Consider the following 15,872-nt stretch of genomic DNA (forward strand, 5'->3'; position numbering starts at 1 on the left):
ATGGCTCTGGCACGGCGGCTAGGGCTGTTGTCGCTCGCGGCTCGGTTGCTTCTGGCGCCTCGCCGGGACCTGACGGTCCGCGGTCCCAACGAGCTCCTGCCCGTGGTGCGCATCCCGCGGGCTCTACAGCGGCGGCAGGAAGAGCGGCAGAGCGGGCAGCGGAGCCCCCGCGGCCGGTGCTGGCGCGACCGGGGCCGCTGCTGATGTCACCACGGCGACCGGAGTTGAACCAGCGGCAGACCTCACGCTGGGCCCTTGGGAGCCCGCGCCACTCGCTTCGTGCGGCTGGAGGAATCGGCGCGCCCACGTGGACCATTTCTCCATCGAGCGCGCGCAATATGAGTCTCCAGCGCTGCGGAACCTCTCGCCCAACGGCTGCAGAACCAAACTGGGTCTAGAGCTCCGCGTTCTGAGCGCACTACAAGAGGCTGCTCCCGAAGTTGTTCGGCACACAACCGTGCAGTCGAGTACCATTCCCCCACTTCTTTGCGGCCGCCACATCCTTTGCGCCGCAGAAACCGGCAGTGGCAAAACTGTCAGCTACATGCTACCTCTCCTTCAACGGCTGTTGGGCCAGCCAAGCCTGGACCCCTGTCGTATCCCTGCTCCTCGAGGCCTGGTTCTTGCTCCTTCTCGAGAATTAGCCGAACTGGTGCGGGCCATGGCCCAGCCCTTGGGCAGCTCCTTGGTCCTCCAGGTGCGGGAGTTAGGGGGAGGCCATGGCATGAGGAGGACCAGGGTGCAACTGTCGAAACAACCTCCAGCAGATATTCTGGTGGCCACTCCAGGGGCTCTGTGGAAGGCCCTGAAAACTCAACTGATCAGCCTGGAGCCGCTCTCCTTCTTGGTGTTGGATGAAGCAGACACACTGTTGAATGAAAGCTTCCTGGAACTGGTGGATTACATCTTGGAGGGGAGCCATATAGCAGAAGGCCCAGCTGACTTAAAAGACCCCTTCAATCCCAAAGCTCAGTTAGTGCTGGTGGGTGCCACATTTCCCGAAGGTGTAGGCCAGCTGCTGAGTAAAGTTGCCAGCTTAGACTCTCTAACCCCCGTTACCAGTGACAAGCTCCACTGCATCATGCCTCACATCAGACAGACATTCATGAGGCCGAAGGGAACAGAGAAGGTGACTGGGTTGGTACAGATCCTCAGGCAGCATGACAGAGCATATAGGACTGGCCCCGCAGGAACTATTCTGGTGTTCTGTAATTGCTCCAGCACTGTGAACTGGCTGGGGTATATATTCTGGATGACCACAAAATCCAACACTTAAGACTGCAGGGACAGATGCCAGCCTCAGTGAGAGCAGGCATCTTCCAGTCCTTCCAGAAGGGCTCCCGAGACATTCTTCTCTGCACAGACATCGCCTCTCGGGGCCTGGACAGCACCCAGGTGGAGCTAGTCATCAGTTATGATTTCCCTCTCACCCTGCAAGACTACATCCACAGAGCAAGGAGGGTGGGCCAGGTGGGGAGCGAGGTGCCAGGCACCGTCGTCAGCTTTGTGACCCATCCCCGGGACGTGAGCCTGGCTCAGAAGATTGAACTGGCAGCTCGCCAGAGGAGAAGCCTTCCAGGACTGGGGTCCTCAGTGAGAGAGCCTTTGCACCAGCAAACCTTATTACAGCAGGCTTATATATGATGCCATAACAGGGACCTTTCCCTCTGTGCTGGATGGGTGAGCACACTTGTCAGTAGGGTGCTCTGGGCTGCCTAGTCACCTTCTGAAGACCCGGGCTGCTGTCTGGCTTCAAAAGGTAAGTTGCTGGCCAACACTTGAGGGTGAACTACTGAGCTTGGCTCTCTGTAGTCTTTCACGTGAAGAATAATGTTGATCTTGGCTCTGTGTTATGTCATGGTTTCTAACAATAAGCGATGTTTCTATGGGTGCCCCTTAATAACAGTTTCCACTGCGGCAGAATTTAGTAGACTCTGAGAAGATGCACACACCAAACTACCACACTTAGGACGAAGGCTCTTTCAATGGATGTTTTAGTTTAAATTTTGTTTCCTGCCCCCAAACATCCATTAAGCCCCCAGGAGAAGGAAAAGGGGATGTGACTAGCAATAGAGAGAAACTTTCTTCACAACAATGGCCATGGCAAGCTTACGCACTTTTGGTGAAATCTCTCTGGGAAGTACTGGCAGAGGAATAAAAGGCAAACTGACACAGAAATATTGCTTGGTGTGCATTTCCAGGCTCTGCCTTCTTTCTCATCTCTTGGTGGCAGGTGGAGGAAGAGGAGAAAAGTTTAAACTTTTTTATAAACCAGCAGAATAAGCTTATAACATCCTCTCACTATCTCTGCATAGGTTCTAGTCTCTGCAGCATTATATAAGCTTTGCCCAAAGTAATGAACTGTTGAAAGTCAAATGTAATACTTCACCAAACAACTTAAAAATGCTTGCACACTGGAAAGGGTTAAGTTGCAGAGAACACAAATGGACCCAGAGCAACCTTTGCCGAAAGAGACTATTGTGCTAAATGTACAGTCATAGCTCTATTCCATATGAAGAAACAGTCAGAAGGATAAAAGAAATTGGTCAAAATCACCCAAGTAAGTGGGAAAGAATCTGGTCTGTCTGTCCTCAGGGTTGTGTTCTTTAACCACCAGGCTAGCTTTTCTCAAATCTGATTCATGCATAGAATAACTATACACCTCTGCTTGCCTTGAATATTCCCTGTTTATACATATGCCTGCTGCAGTTTTTTATATTGACCACTTTGACTCCCAAAAGCAACCGAGAATACACAATAATTTGGTCTCTCTATCCATGGACCACTGTGGTGGGACTGCCCAGGAAGCTTATTAAAACTGCAGCTTCCTGAGCCCTACTCCAGATCTAGATAAGTTTTCTGAGGGTTGGCTCAAGAATCCAGGTACAAGGCTTTTTAAGTGGTTTGGTGGAACCCCCCAGGTGATTCTCTCGCTCTCTTAAGTTAATAAACCGTTTATTCTGCCTCCCCCAGATGCCCAGCCAGGTCCTGTTAAGGTAGGAGTCCCCACACCACATCAGAGGGATGCTCCCAGCCAAGAAATCTCTGGAGCCTTGGAGATTCTGAATGGTCTCATGCTGGCCCACCTGCCATGACAAACCTCCGCCAGAGCAAGCATTCCCCTTCACATTTTACCTTCTACCACTCCCAAAGGCAGTCTGCTCCAATGAGGCCTGACTTCGTCTGTCCTAACGGGCACCCACTGATTCAAGCAGTTTAGGGACAGAAGGTGCTGTGGTTCTCAACCAGGGTGGCCCAACCTCTAAAAGGGTAGTCCAAGCAGTCTCTACCTCCTGGGCACATCCCCTCTGCAACAGCCCCAGTAAACGAAGGTCCCATCTTTGCTTTTTCAAGGTCGGCAACAGGGAGTCCCCTCCTAAAGAAGGTTCTCTCTCATTGCCACACTATCAAAAGCTGCCCCAAATGTGGTTCCTTCCTGTGGGCCTGATCAGGCTAAGGGCAGAGTTGTCTCTTTCCTTCTCTGAGTCGGACCAAGTTGTCTTACTAACCCCTCTTCACAGTGTTGACCATGATTTTCACGGGGGCTGCTGCTGAGCCTTTATCTCATCCTTTCATGGTGGAGAGAGAGAGGATTATAATGATTTTTACTTCTAGGGGAGAGGGGAGTGTAATGATTATGTTGTCATTTTGTATTATGTCCTTTTGTCATGAATTTGTTTTGAATTTCATATTAAAATGGGCCCACCGTTCCCACTTTGTGAGGTCATTCAGCACCCTCATTTTGCACCTTTAACATCTCTCTCAGTATCACTTGGAAATGTTTGAAACGGCATGAGCTTGTCCTCACATTCCTATCAGCTGTAAATCCGGAGCCCCGACATGAACGTAACCATCGAGCAGAACCCCTCTCCACTAGCTGTGTAACACTGGGTAGGCTCCTTAACATCTTGGTTTTTCTAAGCCCTCAGGTGTAAAAATGTGAGGGTTCTATGAATTTATATTTGGGGCAGGACAAGGTCGAGAAGAGTGTGTCTTTGCTTGTATTCTTCCAAACTGGAATGTCTTCCCTCTCTTCCCCATGGGTCCAAATCTCACTTGTCCTTCAGGCCCACTGCCAAGGAGCCTTCCCTGATTCCCCAGTCCACACAATTCTCTGCCTCTTACGGTCAGTGCCATACAACCTAGCTGTCTCTTAACGTTAATCTTGCCTCTCAAGCCAATTTCAGAATGTGGGTCTCTCTTGCCCTCCTGGGGCCCCTGGGGCTGTACCAGCCCACCTGCACGCCCCACATGGGGTGTCTACTAGACTAGGGCATGGGTGGGGAAGCCCAGGGGTGAGGGACCAGGCAGAGTACCTCTGCCTCCACCCTGCTCTCCTCCACAAAACTGCCCCTCCTCCTGAAGCCTGACCGCAAGTCACAGGTTCCTTATTATGACCTCACTGGGTAGTGATGACCTCACAGGCCTTCTCACAGTTTCCATGGCAGCGTAACTATGGAAATGTGCTGCCCTCAGAGAAACTTCCCTACCAGTTCTCCACCAGATACCAATCTCTTTGGTTGTCTGAGAGAGAATGTCTGACCGGATCGTCTATATTTACTCAAACCTGTGCTCTGTTCCCTGGCTGGGCAGTGCAGCAGGTACACCGAGACCGAGCACCTGTAGAAGAGGCATGGTGTACACACAACCTCTCCTGGCTGCCACATGTTCCTGTGGGGCTTGCCCACCACGTAAACCTCAGCACTTTCCCAGCTGTAAGTAATACCAGTGACCTTGGACACCTTCAGGGTCCCACAGTGCTCACTGCTGAGGACAAGTGAAAGGTCATCCCTGAACTAGTGTGCAGGAAGCTTCTGATCTTTATAAATGTTGCCTTCCGCTTTGGGCTACAGGATGCTTCCATTCAGACCCTTTCCTGATTGGCCTCTTAGCAAAAGACAAGCGCATTTTTGTTGGCAGACAGTAAACGGAGCAGTTTGAGGAAGAGGGCCACTCTTGAACCGCACCTTCAAACCCAGGCACCTCTGTGCTGTCATGTACACATCTATATCGGTCCCCTCAGACACATCCCATACTGAGCTGCTGAGTACTAGGGGAGAGGGTGGTGCCTTATTCATGGGAAGACCGGAAGAACCAAGGGGGGTGATGAAGTGCTAGTGAGACTGGAGGGCTGAGCAGATGGTGTCCCAGGAGGCTGGGTGGATGTGAGCCTACACTTGGTACCCAGAACCCAGTTCTGAGTCTCCTGATCACTGCCCCAGTATTTGGCCTTGTTCTAATCTAGATAAAAGTATCAGAGGGCTAGAGTTCAGTGTGGTTGTAACAGGCATTATAAATGGGGCCCAAGAGGGGTTGCCAAAGTGGGAGGGGTCCTTAACCAATTTATATTCGATTATGTTTTTCCAAACTTGAAAGACGTTTCCATTAAAGCCTCAGAAGTGACACACTGCAAGAAATGTTTTCTCTGTTGTGGAAGGGAGAGATGGAGAGGATCATGATTGCAATTTCTTTCGGGGTCTACTGTTTTCCCTGGAAACGGTGAAGAGACTACCTCACCTGATGCAACCGTAGGCTCTAGGAATTGCTTTTGTAGCCAGTGTCCCTTCTCTAGGGACTCATAGAGGTGATGGGCCAAGTCTGTGTTTTGGATGTCAAGTAGATTAAAGGTCTTCAGCCAGAAACTGGGAGAGACATGAGAGGGAAATTCTGGCAGGAGACTGTGTACAGCAGAAGTGACTGATCAGTTCTGACTTTCTTTGCAGCAGCTGTGGCTCCCATTTCTCCTCCTACACCTGGTCACTACCATGTCCTCAACCGAGGGTGTGGAGAAACGCAGTTGGGCCGGCATGGGGAGACATACTGCCTGGTTGGTGGCTACCGGGCCTACGGGGATGCTCCTTTGGCCACGCCAGCAAAGGCGGAAGCCAAGAAGACAGTCCCCAGATGTGCTCCCGAGAGAAAGCACGCTCCGGAAGAGTCGGACGAAGATCTCGGTTGCTCCAGACTCAAAATCGGGCGATTGTAGCATGGTGCCGGGAGGCGGACTCCACAGAATCTTGCTGGCTGAACCATTCTGAAGACAGGGCAATGGTTTAACTGCCTAAGACAGCGAATGCCTCTTCCTGCAGTGACCCCTCCCGCCCCCCCCCACTGCCCACTACCACAGATTAGAACCTACGTCGTTCTGTCTGAGCCTTCCTCTGCCAGGAGCCTCCCTGCACACTAAATGGCCATAAGCAAGGAGCCTCAGAAAGTGAGGTTTGAAATGAGAGTCTGCCCTGAACATCCCAGGGCGGAAGCTGGCCTGGAAGAAAACCTGGCATTCCTCTGCTCAATCCTCACGGGCCCCTTTGTGAGCTGGAGAAAGTGAAGTCTGCCCTCTGCGAGCCGAGGAGGATGCAGGAGCAGAGACAGGGTGCAGAGAAGCCTTAGCAGTCTACCACGTGGGCTCCTGCCCTGAGCCATTGTCAGCGGCCACCACCACAAACCAGTGGGGAGCTGGGCTTTTTGAAACTGAAAGCAGCAATCTGTGGCTTCCCAAAGAGCCTCCTGCCTGGGGTCTCAGGAGGCAGGACAGAGAGGCCCAGGAAGCCCTGCTCCCTGAAGCAAGAACAGGATGGAGAGTCAAGCCGCACGCACCCCGCCCCGAGGTTCACATGCTCCTTTATTGCCAGGCCTTTCCGTCCCCAGTGGCGTCCCTTACTGCTCAATAAAATGCTTTTCTGTAACAGATTTCTAGGGTCGCCAGTGCTCAGACTTAGGTCACTAGCCCTGTGCTAGGCACTCCTGCCACGTGGGAAAGATTCCAAAGGTGGAACAACTCCAGGGGGTGCCAGGGATCAGAGCAAAAACTTGAGAGGCTGGGGATGCAGGAGTTTGGCCACAGTCCCTAAATCATCTCAGCGGTTGAGCTGCTGTGAGAAGGCACATCCCCAGTGTGTGTGTGTGTGTGTGTGTGTGTGTGTTTTAGGGGGAGGGGGTCCCTAGAGGAGGCAGCTAGCGGGAGGGCCTGAGGCTGGAAATGGGGAATGGCGTGCGGCCTCTGAGCAAGCACAGGCACTTAGCCCTTGAGGTTTCTGGGAAAGCTAGAGCCACAAGGGCCACGAGATAAGGCAAGTGTAGCAGCAGAGCCCAGGTGCCAGGTCTTTCTTCAGAACCTACACTTCTCCACGAGGCCGGGCCTTCCACGCTGAGGTAGGAGGGATCCTGGCCAGAAGGTCAGCCAGCAGCTCTGGGACGAAGGTTGCTGCGGCGGGGGCTCTTCTGCCATGGAAGCGACTTCATTTCCTTCCACACAAATAGCCTGCTGACTGAGTTCCTGCTCTGTTGAGTAAAAGGGTGTTGACTCTCCCCAGAAGGTTGTTCAGTTCACATCCCAAAAGTCCCTCTATTTAGGCCCTGGGGAGGTGTAGCAGCTCCTGAGGGCGCTCTCCTGAGGCTGGCTGACAGAAGTGGGGGAGGTTCCTGATAGTTCCCAGGTGCTGGTTCAAGTCCCCAGAGAATGGTCATGCAGGTTGGGGAGTCAAGTAGGAGGAGAGAGAAGGTTGGGGGCAGAGGGCCCCCTCCTGAATCCAGAGCTCACAAGGTTACCCCCCCCCATTTCCAGAAACTATCTCTTCCCCTACACCAGCCCCCATGGCCCAGTACCGGGAAACCGGGAGCCCAGAGCACTTGTGGCCACAGAGACCCTCGTACGCAGCCCTCGGGGTGGGCGGGGCCGGCTGCAGGCAGATGGGGACGAGGTGTGCTCCCGGGAGGCCTCGGGCTGCAGGTGGCCCTCTGAGAGAAGCACCCCAGCTTGGACAGGAAGGTTAGAGGTGGGGGAGAGCAACCTAGGGCGCCCCCTCGGAGCAGTGGGTGTGGGAAGAGGGGCGGGGGCGGAGGGAACCCGCGATGGGAGGCGAGTGGGCTCTCAGCAGAGGCCAGCTTAGCCCACGGGAGCTGCCTCTGAGCAGGGGGCGGGAGGGCAGTGCCGCCCTGGGGCTGCCGGGCTTCCCGGATCCGGATCGCGGCTCTCCGCACACGGCTCGCAGGGTCCTGTGACTCTGTATCCCCTCCCTCACCCCGCCCCCCTCGCGAGGCCGCGCCGCTGGGTGGCCTGTGTCGACGGGCAGAACCCCATCGCCCGCCCCTCTCAGACCCGCCTCTGCCCGCCTGCCTTGCCCTGCGCAGCTTGCGGCCCGGGGGCCTCGAAGGTCCCCGCGCACGCAGCCAGTGGCCTCTGCTGTGCCTGCTGCTCCTGCTGGGTCTGCTGCTGTGACCGGTAACCCTCGTGCAGACCACGCCGGGCACCTCCAGCACCCCAAGTCCGCGGGAGCGCACGCGGGCACTGATGCAGGACTTCCCGCTTGTGGAAGGGTGGCTGCACTGTGTGCGGGCTGCTGGGGGCTGGTGGGGGCCTAGCCTGGCCCTGGGCAGGGAAGGAGGTCCGGAGCATGTAGCGCTAGTGGGGAGGCTCCCTCACACCACCCCTGGATGTCCTCTCCATCATCTATGGATGCCCTTCCCCTTCTCTGTCCTCCCCTCCCTGGTGGGAAACCCTCAGCCCAGGCCTCAGCTGCTCCTAGTATAGTCTGTGTGACAGTGTGAGGTGGGGGACCCCCAGGCTGGCCCAGGCCAGGCAATGTGTCCTGCCCGATCCCAAGACCTAAGGATCCCGCCCATGTGCCTTGACCTCCCTCCAGCCACAACAACATGCCCCTGGTCCTGAGGCAGTTTTACCACAATGGGCTATAGCATGGTAATCTGCGCAATTTCAGCCATGGATAGACCAGCTTGGACAGGCTGAAAGATGGTCTCGTGGGTGGCCAGGTACCAAAGGGACACACAAGGTGCCACCATGGCTGCTCGGGAATGTGGAGCAGTTTGGGGGCCTCAGAGACCACAGGTTAGTCACATTGGAATGAAGTTACCATAGTGACCTAGAAAGTGCCATGCCATGGATGCTGGGGGCTACAGGGGTCACAGTGAGCCCACCTGACGGGCTTCCAAATACCACAGAAAAAGCAATGCATTCATTACATGTGACTTCTGGGCACAGTGAGTGCTGTGCCAGCTGAGGAGGCTATGAGAAGCCCAAGGAGTTCCAATGCCCAAACTAAGCCCTGGCCTTCCCTCAGTTCTGGTCAGCCTACGTCCCATGCCAGACCCACGAACGGGATGCTGTGCGCCTCATCCTGGAACAAATTGACCTCATCCGCCTCATGTGTGCCTCCTATTCTGAGCTGGAGCTTGTGACCTCAGTTAAAGGTAGACGGGGGACTTCCCTGGTAGTCTAGAGGTTAAGACTCCACGCTTCCACTGCAGGGGGGTCGGGTTTGATTCCCGGTGGGGGAACTGAGAGCCCTCATGCTGCGTGGCACGGCCAAAAAAAAAGGTAAACAGACTGGTGGTAGTGGGTGTTAGGGACTTCAGTAAGCTACCCCTGCCTCTGAAAATGATCATCTGACCTATGTGCCCCCAGCTCTCAACAATACCCGGAAGTTGGCTTGCCTTACTGGTGTGGAGGGCGGGCACTCACTGGACAGTAGCCTCTCCATCTTGCGTACCATCTATGCGCTGGGTGTGCGCTACGTGACACTCACCCACACCTGCTACATGCCCTGGTGAGCACCTGAATATATTCAGGAAAAAACGCATTCGCCCTTTTTGGCCAACCAAACAAGCGGGCAATGCAAATCAACACTGCAAAGAAGTCTCACTAGGCATTGGTCAAAAGGGCCATGCTGAAAAAGTGTAAAAACCAGAAATGCAGGACAAGTCAAGGAGAAAAGGGAGCTTTTTTACGCTGATGGGCGGGATGTAAATTGCCAATGGCCACTCTGGAGAAGTGTATGGTGTTTCCTAAAACATCTAAAAAACAGAGCTACAGAACACAGGGCACTTCCACTCATGGGCGTATATCTTGGGAAAACTAAAAATCGACAGGACACAGGCACCCCAAATTTTAGGGCTGCTCTGTTCACAAAATCCTCGACTCGGGTACACCTTAAGTATCTCACGAAAGAGAAAAATGGATAAACAAGTTGTGGTACTTATGTACAATGGAATATCACTCAGCCATGAAATCAATGTCCTAAGGCTAGTAGCAGCATAATGAGTGGATTTAGGTACTATGATTCTAAGAGAAATATGTCACACAGATAAAGAAACTCATAAGATATCAGTTATAGATGGAATGTAAAAATCGCTACATGAACTAAATTACAAAACAGAACAGAGTCACACATTTAGAAAACACACTTATGGCTGCTTAAGGGGAAAGGAGAGGTGGGGTGATGCATAAAACAATAGTTTGAAATTAGCACAGATACCTTTCCATCAACCAAATATGTAATAGACAAGACCTACTTATTGCTCAGTGAACAGGACTCAACACACTCTATTCACCGCAGAAGAATATATCCGCGTAGTAAGAATCTTAAAAAGTATTTATTGATATTTCTCGGTGAGTGAATATAGTGGGTGTAAAGGGGCAGAAACACAGCACTGAAAATCAGCTAAATCCCATTATAAATATAAATTACAAAAAAGAAAGCAAAGATAGTGAAAGAGAGAGAAGTTCTTAAAAAATTCGTTCAGTGGCTGTGATGCAACCTGTATTGACCACATCTAGACCCACAGCAGGAAGAGACATAAGGCTGGACACTCTTGGGGGTGACCAGATTGGTGAGGTTGGGTAAGCAAATGCATACCCTTTAAAGTAATACTGCGTGCTTCCCGTTCCATGGGTCAGGAATCTCCAGGTTCAAGGGAATCTTCCTACAGCTAAAACATGCATGGGAAACCCAGAGGATGGTACACGGTATGATCGGGAAAGGTTTGTTTAATGCACCTCATTTTTCATCTCGTGGTGCTCGGGTTCGTCATTCCAGATGCTTTACCAACAACCTCCCCACTTGGAGAATCAGCACCTTTAATCTCCTGTTTCGTACAGTTTGCAATTTGTACAGAGGTTGAACGGGAAAAGGGGGAACCAATGAGAGATCAGCTCTAGGTGTTTGGACAGACACATGTCACTCTAATTTCCAATCAGGAAGAAGAATTAACCAAAGGCTCATCCTGCCCCCCAGAATCAGAATAGTGTCTGAAGCAATCCTGCGGTTTGGCGGCCAGCTCCCAAAAAGGCGAGTTGAAAAATGGATCTCAGGGGCACTAAAATTCACAAACCTGCAGGATTATAAATGATAACTTTCGTACCTTATTGAGGTAAGGCAACGAAGAGGATTTGAAAACAAGGCAGAATTGCAGGAAACCGTTTTCAAGAGGTAGATCGGAGTCGCCTTTAAAGCACATGAAAAGCGGCAGAACTTCGACAATGATGCAGTTGGCCAAAAAGGGCGTACGTTTTTTTTTTCCTGAATATATTCAGGAAAAAACGTGTAGGCCCTTTTTGGCCAACCAAACAAGCGGGCAATGCAAATCCGCACTACAAAGAAGTCTCACTTCGCATCGTTCAAAAGGGGTTTTACCATGTTTGAAATTCCAATATTTTAGCCTGACACGTTTTTGGATTTTAGAAAAAGAATATTTTAAATGAGACAAAATATCTTTTTTATGACCCAAAAAGGCAGCGATCGTTTTATATTTTTATCTATTTCACTTGCACACAGAAGTCTCACGGGGTTACGTAAAGCAGTCCTGTTGGATGCTGTGCATGGTGCAAGTATGGATTAAAGCTTTGGAATCTTAAGCTTCACTCACCTGAAACTTTTAAATTAGGATGCAAGCAATCCTTTCCAACATTTCGACAGAGAAAGACACTGTCTTTATTTTATTTGTCAGGTAATTAATCTGTCTTTTGCCCCAAGGAGAGAAACAACTGGCACTTCTATCAATGTGTTTTACAAAAATCTTTGAACACAGCGTGCAAGCAGAGGCTGATACGAGATGTGAAAAAAAAAATGAGAGACCCCTGTGGCATTTTCTCCTAACTTATTGCAATCTCCCATTTAAAATGTGGGAATAATCAATCTTCTGAGGAAAAAGGCCCAAGGAAGCTTTTTGCTTTTGTGGAATAATGCAATGCCTAAAGATTTCACGAGGCAAGAAGAATTAATGAGAATGACCATGAGAAATCAAGAAAAGTCAGATCCATGGATGAAGTGATGTTTACCTCTGTGAATCAATGAGAAGTAGGAGCAAATGAAAAGAAAGCTGAATACAACATTTTCTGAATAAATGTAACCTTTCAGCTGTCATAGACAAATTAATACTCACTATGATACAACATATTTAGTTTGGAAAGTTAACTTAAATTTAAAGCTTAATAATTAGATTTATTGAAGAAATGAAAACATATTTGTGGTTTAAAATATATAATGTGGGCTTCCCTGGTGGCGCAGTGGTTGAGAGTCTGCCTGCCGATGCAGGGGACACGGGTTCGTGCCCCGGTCCGGGAAGATCCCACATGCTGCGGAGCGGCTAGGCCCGTGAGCCATGGCCACTGAGCCTGCGTGTCCGGAGCCTGTGCTCCGCAACGAGAGAGGCCACAACAGTGAGAGACCCGCGTACCGCAAAAAATATATATATATAAAATAAAATAAAATAAAATATATAATGTGTTCTGCTACAGATAAGAAGACTACATAAATAAATAGAAATAAGACTAAATAGAGGAAAATAACAAATTAGATGTTATTAACATTAAAAACTGACACTCATCTAATGAAAGAGGAGAGACAGAAAGAGAGAAGAACTCATATCAAGCATATATTTAAAACTCCTAAATAAGAAGTCTTCAGATGTTAAAAAAAATTCTTCAATAAGATAATGTAATAGCAAAGATGGGAAAAATATAACAAAAGATATTTCAAGAAAAAGAGTACAGAATGTTAAGTAAACATATCAAAAGATGCTTGGCTTCTTAGTAGTCAATTAAATGCAAAAAAGTCATACCTGGAATTATCACTCCCCAACCAGAAAGTTCAAATGAAAATGACAGGTATTATCAAGTTTGACAAGAATGTGTATAATCCTTGAATCTCATTCACTGCTGCTGAGGATGAAAAATCATACAAATGTTTTGAAAATATTTAGAAATATCTAAAAAGGTAAACAGATGAAAGCTATAACTCAAAAATTTTACTACTACATGTATATTGAACAATAATTTCTACACATACCACCAAAGCTCAAGTTCTAGTATTTATATACCAGTGCTATTCTCAATAGACCCAAACTGAAAATCACTCATATTTTAATACACTTTGGAAAAAATTAATTAATAGTTAAATATTTACACTATGGAATCCTATGCAACAGTGGCAATGCATGACAACAACAACAGGCAACCATATAGGCATATTCACAAACAACATAAAATAAAAAAGCCCAATCCAAGTGATTTTACTGTGCCATTACATTTATATTTATATAAAATTTATATTTATTTATATAAAATTATATATAATATATATTTATATAAAATTTATGTTTATATAAAATTTATTTATATTTATATAAAATACAGGTAAAGTGATCTTTTTGTTAGATACCAGAACATTATTAAACCTTAAGGGGAGTCACTAGAATTGGACAAGGGGGGCTCTGAGTATCTGGCAATTTTCTGTGTCTGTATCTAGAAGCTATGTATAGCGTGTATTCAGATTCTGAATTTTCTGAAATTTGTCATTTCCTTGCAAACCATGCATGTTTTTAGTTGTTTTTTATACATAACAAAAAGTAAAAACGATAGACTAGGGAAGGTAATTATATTAGCACTTTAATATCCATGCTTTTCCAGGTGAAAGTGAAAGGTATTAAATACTTGACATTGTGATTACTTCTTAAAAGTAAGGTGAAATTTTCAGATTAATAAATAAGACATACTTCTTCATATATAATCCTCAAAGAGGAGAGGTAGAAAAGAGTATTATTTTTTTTATTTCATACAGAATAGTTAAGATAGAAAATAATGAAAGCAGACTAGGTTTAAAATAGAGCACACTGGACTTCCCTGGTGGCACAGTGGGTAAGAATTTGCCTGCCAATGCAGGGGACAGGGGTTCAATCCCTGGTCTGGAAAGATCCCACATGCTGCAGAGCAACTAAGCCCGTGTGCCACAACTACTTAGCCTGCGCTCTAGAGCCTGCAAGCAACAACTACTGACCACGTGTGACACAACTACTGAAGTCCATGCACCTAGAGCCCATACTCCACAAGAGAAACCACCACAAGGAAAAACCCATGCACCACGATGATGAGTAGCCCCTGCTCAACACAAGTAGAGAAACCCTGTGCAGCATCGAAGACCCAACGCAACCAAAAATAAATAAAATTAAGTATTGTGACTTGTGAGATGACTCACTCATGTTGCTGTAAGTAAGAGGCCTCAGCTCCTTGCCACATGAATCTCTCCTTAGGGCTGCTTGAGTGTCCTCATGACATGGCAGCTGGCTTACCCCAGGATGAGTGATCTAGCAGGAACCAAAGCAGAAGCTCCAATATCTTTTATACCTTTGGAAGCTGCACTTTGTCATTTCTGCAATGTCTTATTAGTTAAAACGTCAGCTCTTTTCAAGTGTGAGGAGGCACACAGGTGCATGACGACTGGGAGATAATTAGGGGATGATTAGGGCCATCTTGGAGGCTGGCTACCAAGGTGGCTGACTCACCGAACACTGAATTTTGTTTTCTTCACTGATGGAGAGAAAATGGTGAGTGAATCTCATTGGTGTTCTTTGAGATGTACCAAAGCTAGCTCTTGCTCTCACCCACAGCTGTGTGGCTGAGAGGGTCTTGGTGCTCCGACCAGATGTCAGGCCTGTGTCTCTGAGTTGGGAGAGCCGAGTTCAGGACACTGGTCTACCAGAGACCTCCGGCACCCTGTAATATCAAAATGGTGAAAACCTCCCAGAGATATCCGTCTCAACGCTAAGACCCAGCTCCACTCAAAAACCAGTAAGATCCAGTGCTGGACATACCATGCCAAACAACTAGCAAGACAGGAATGCAGGCCCACCCATTACCAGAGAGGCTGCCTAAAATCATAATAAGGTCACAGACACACCAAAACACACCACTGGATGCAGACCTGCCCACCAGAAATACAAGATCCAGACACACCCACCAGAACACAGGCACCAGTCCTCTACACCAGAAAGCCTACACAACCCAGTGAATCAACCTTAGCCACTGGGGGGAGACACCAAAAACAACGGGAACTACGAATCTGCAGCCTGCGAAAAGGAGACCCCAAACACTGTCCCCAAAGCCAAATGAGAAGACAGAGAAACACACAGCAGATGAAGGAACAAGGTAAAAACCCACCAGACCAAACAAATGTAGAGGAAATAGGCAGTCTACCTGAAAAAGAATTCAGAGTAATGATATTAAATATGATCCCAAATCTTGGAACTGGAATGGAGAATATACAAGACACATTTAACAAGGACCTAGAAGAACTAAAGAGCAAACAAACAATGATGAACACACTAAATGGAATTGAAAATTCTCTAGAAGGAAACAATAGCAGAATAACTGAGGCAGAAGAATGGATAAATGACCTGGAAGATAAAATAGTGGAAATAACTACCACAGAGCAGAATAAAGAAAAAAGAATGAAAAGAACTGAGGACAATCTGAGACACTTCTGGGACAATGTTAAACACACCAACATTCGAATATAGGGGTCACAGAAGTAGAAGAGAAAAAGAAAGAGACAGAGAAAATATTTGAAGAGATTATAGTTGAAAAATTTGCTAATATGTGAAAGGAAATCATTAATCAAGTCCAGGAAGTGCAGAGAGTCCCACACAAGATAAACCCAAGGAGAAACATGCCAAAACATATATTAATCAAACTATCAAAAATTAAATACAAAGAAAAAATATTAAAAGCAGCAAGGGAAAAACAACAAATAACACACAAGGGAATCCCCATAAGGTTAACAGCTGATCTTTCAGCAGAA

General features: G+C 48.3%; 2 pseudogenes; both read left to right on the forward strand.

Annotated features, from left to right (window-relative positions):
- LOC132491385 (probable ATP-dependent RNA helicase DDX28) lies at window positions 1-6,119 on the forward strand (annotated as a pseudogene).
- Window positions 6,120-7,854: 1,735 nt separating this feature from the next.
- Window positions 7,855-9,570, forward strand: LOC132490588 (dipeptidase 2-like; annotated as a pseudogene).
- The last annotated feature ends 6,302 nt before the right edge of the window (window positions 9,571-15,872 follow it).

The sequence above is a fragment of the Mesoplodon densirostris genome, chromosome 5 (assembly GCF_025265405.1).
Source record: "Mesoplodon densirostris isolate mMesDen1 chromosome 5, mMesDen1 primary haplotype, whole genome shotgun sequence".
In the NCBI taxonomy this organism is placed as follows: Eukaryota; Metazoa; Chordata; class Mammalia; order Artiodactyla; family Ziphiidae; genus Mesoplodon; species Mesoplodon densirostris.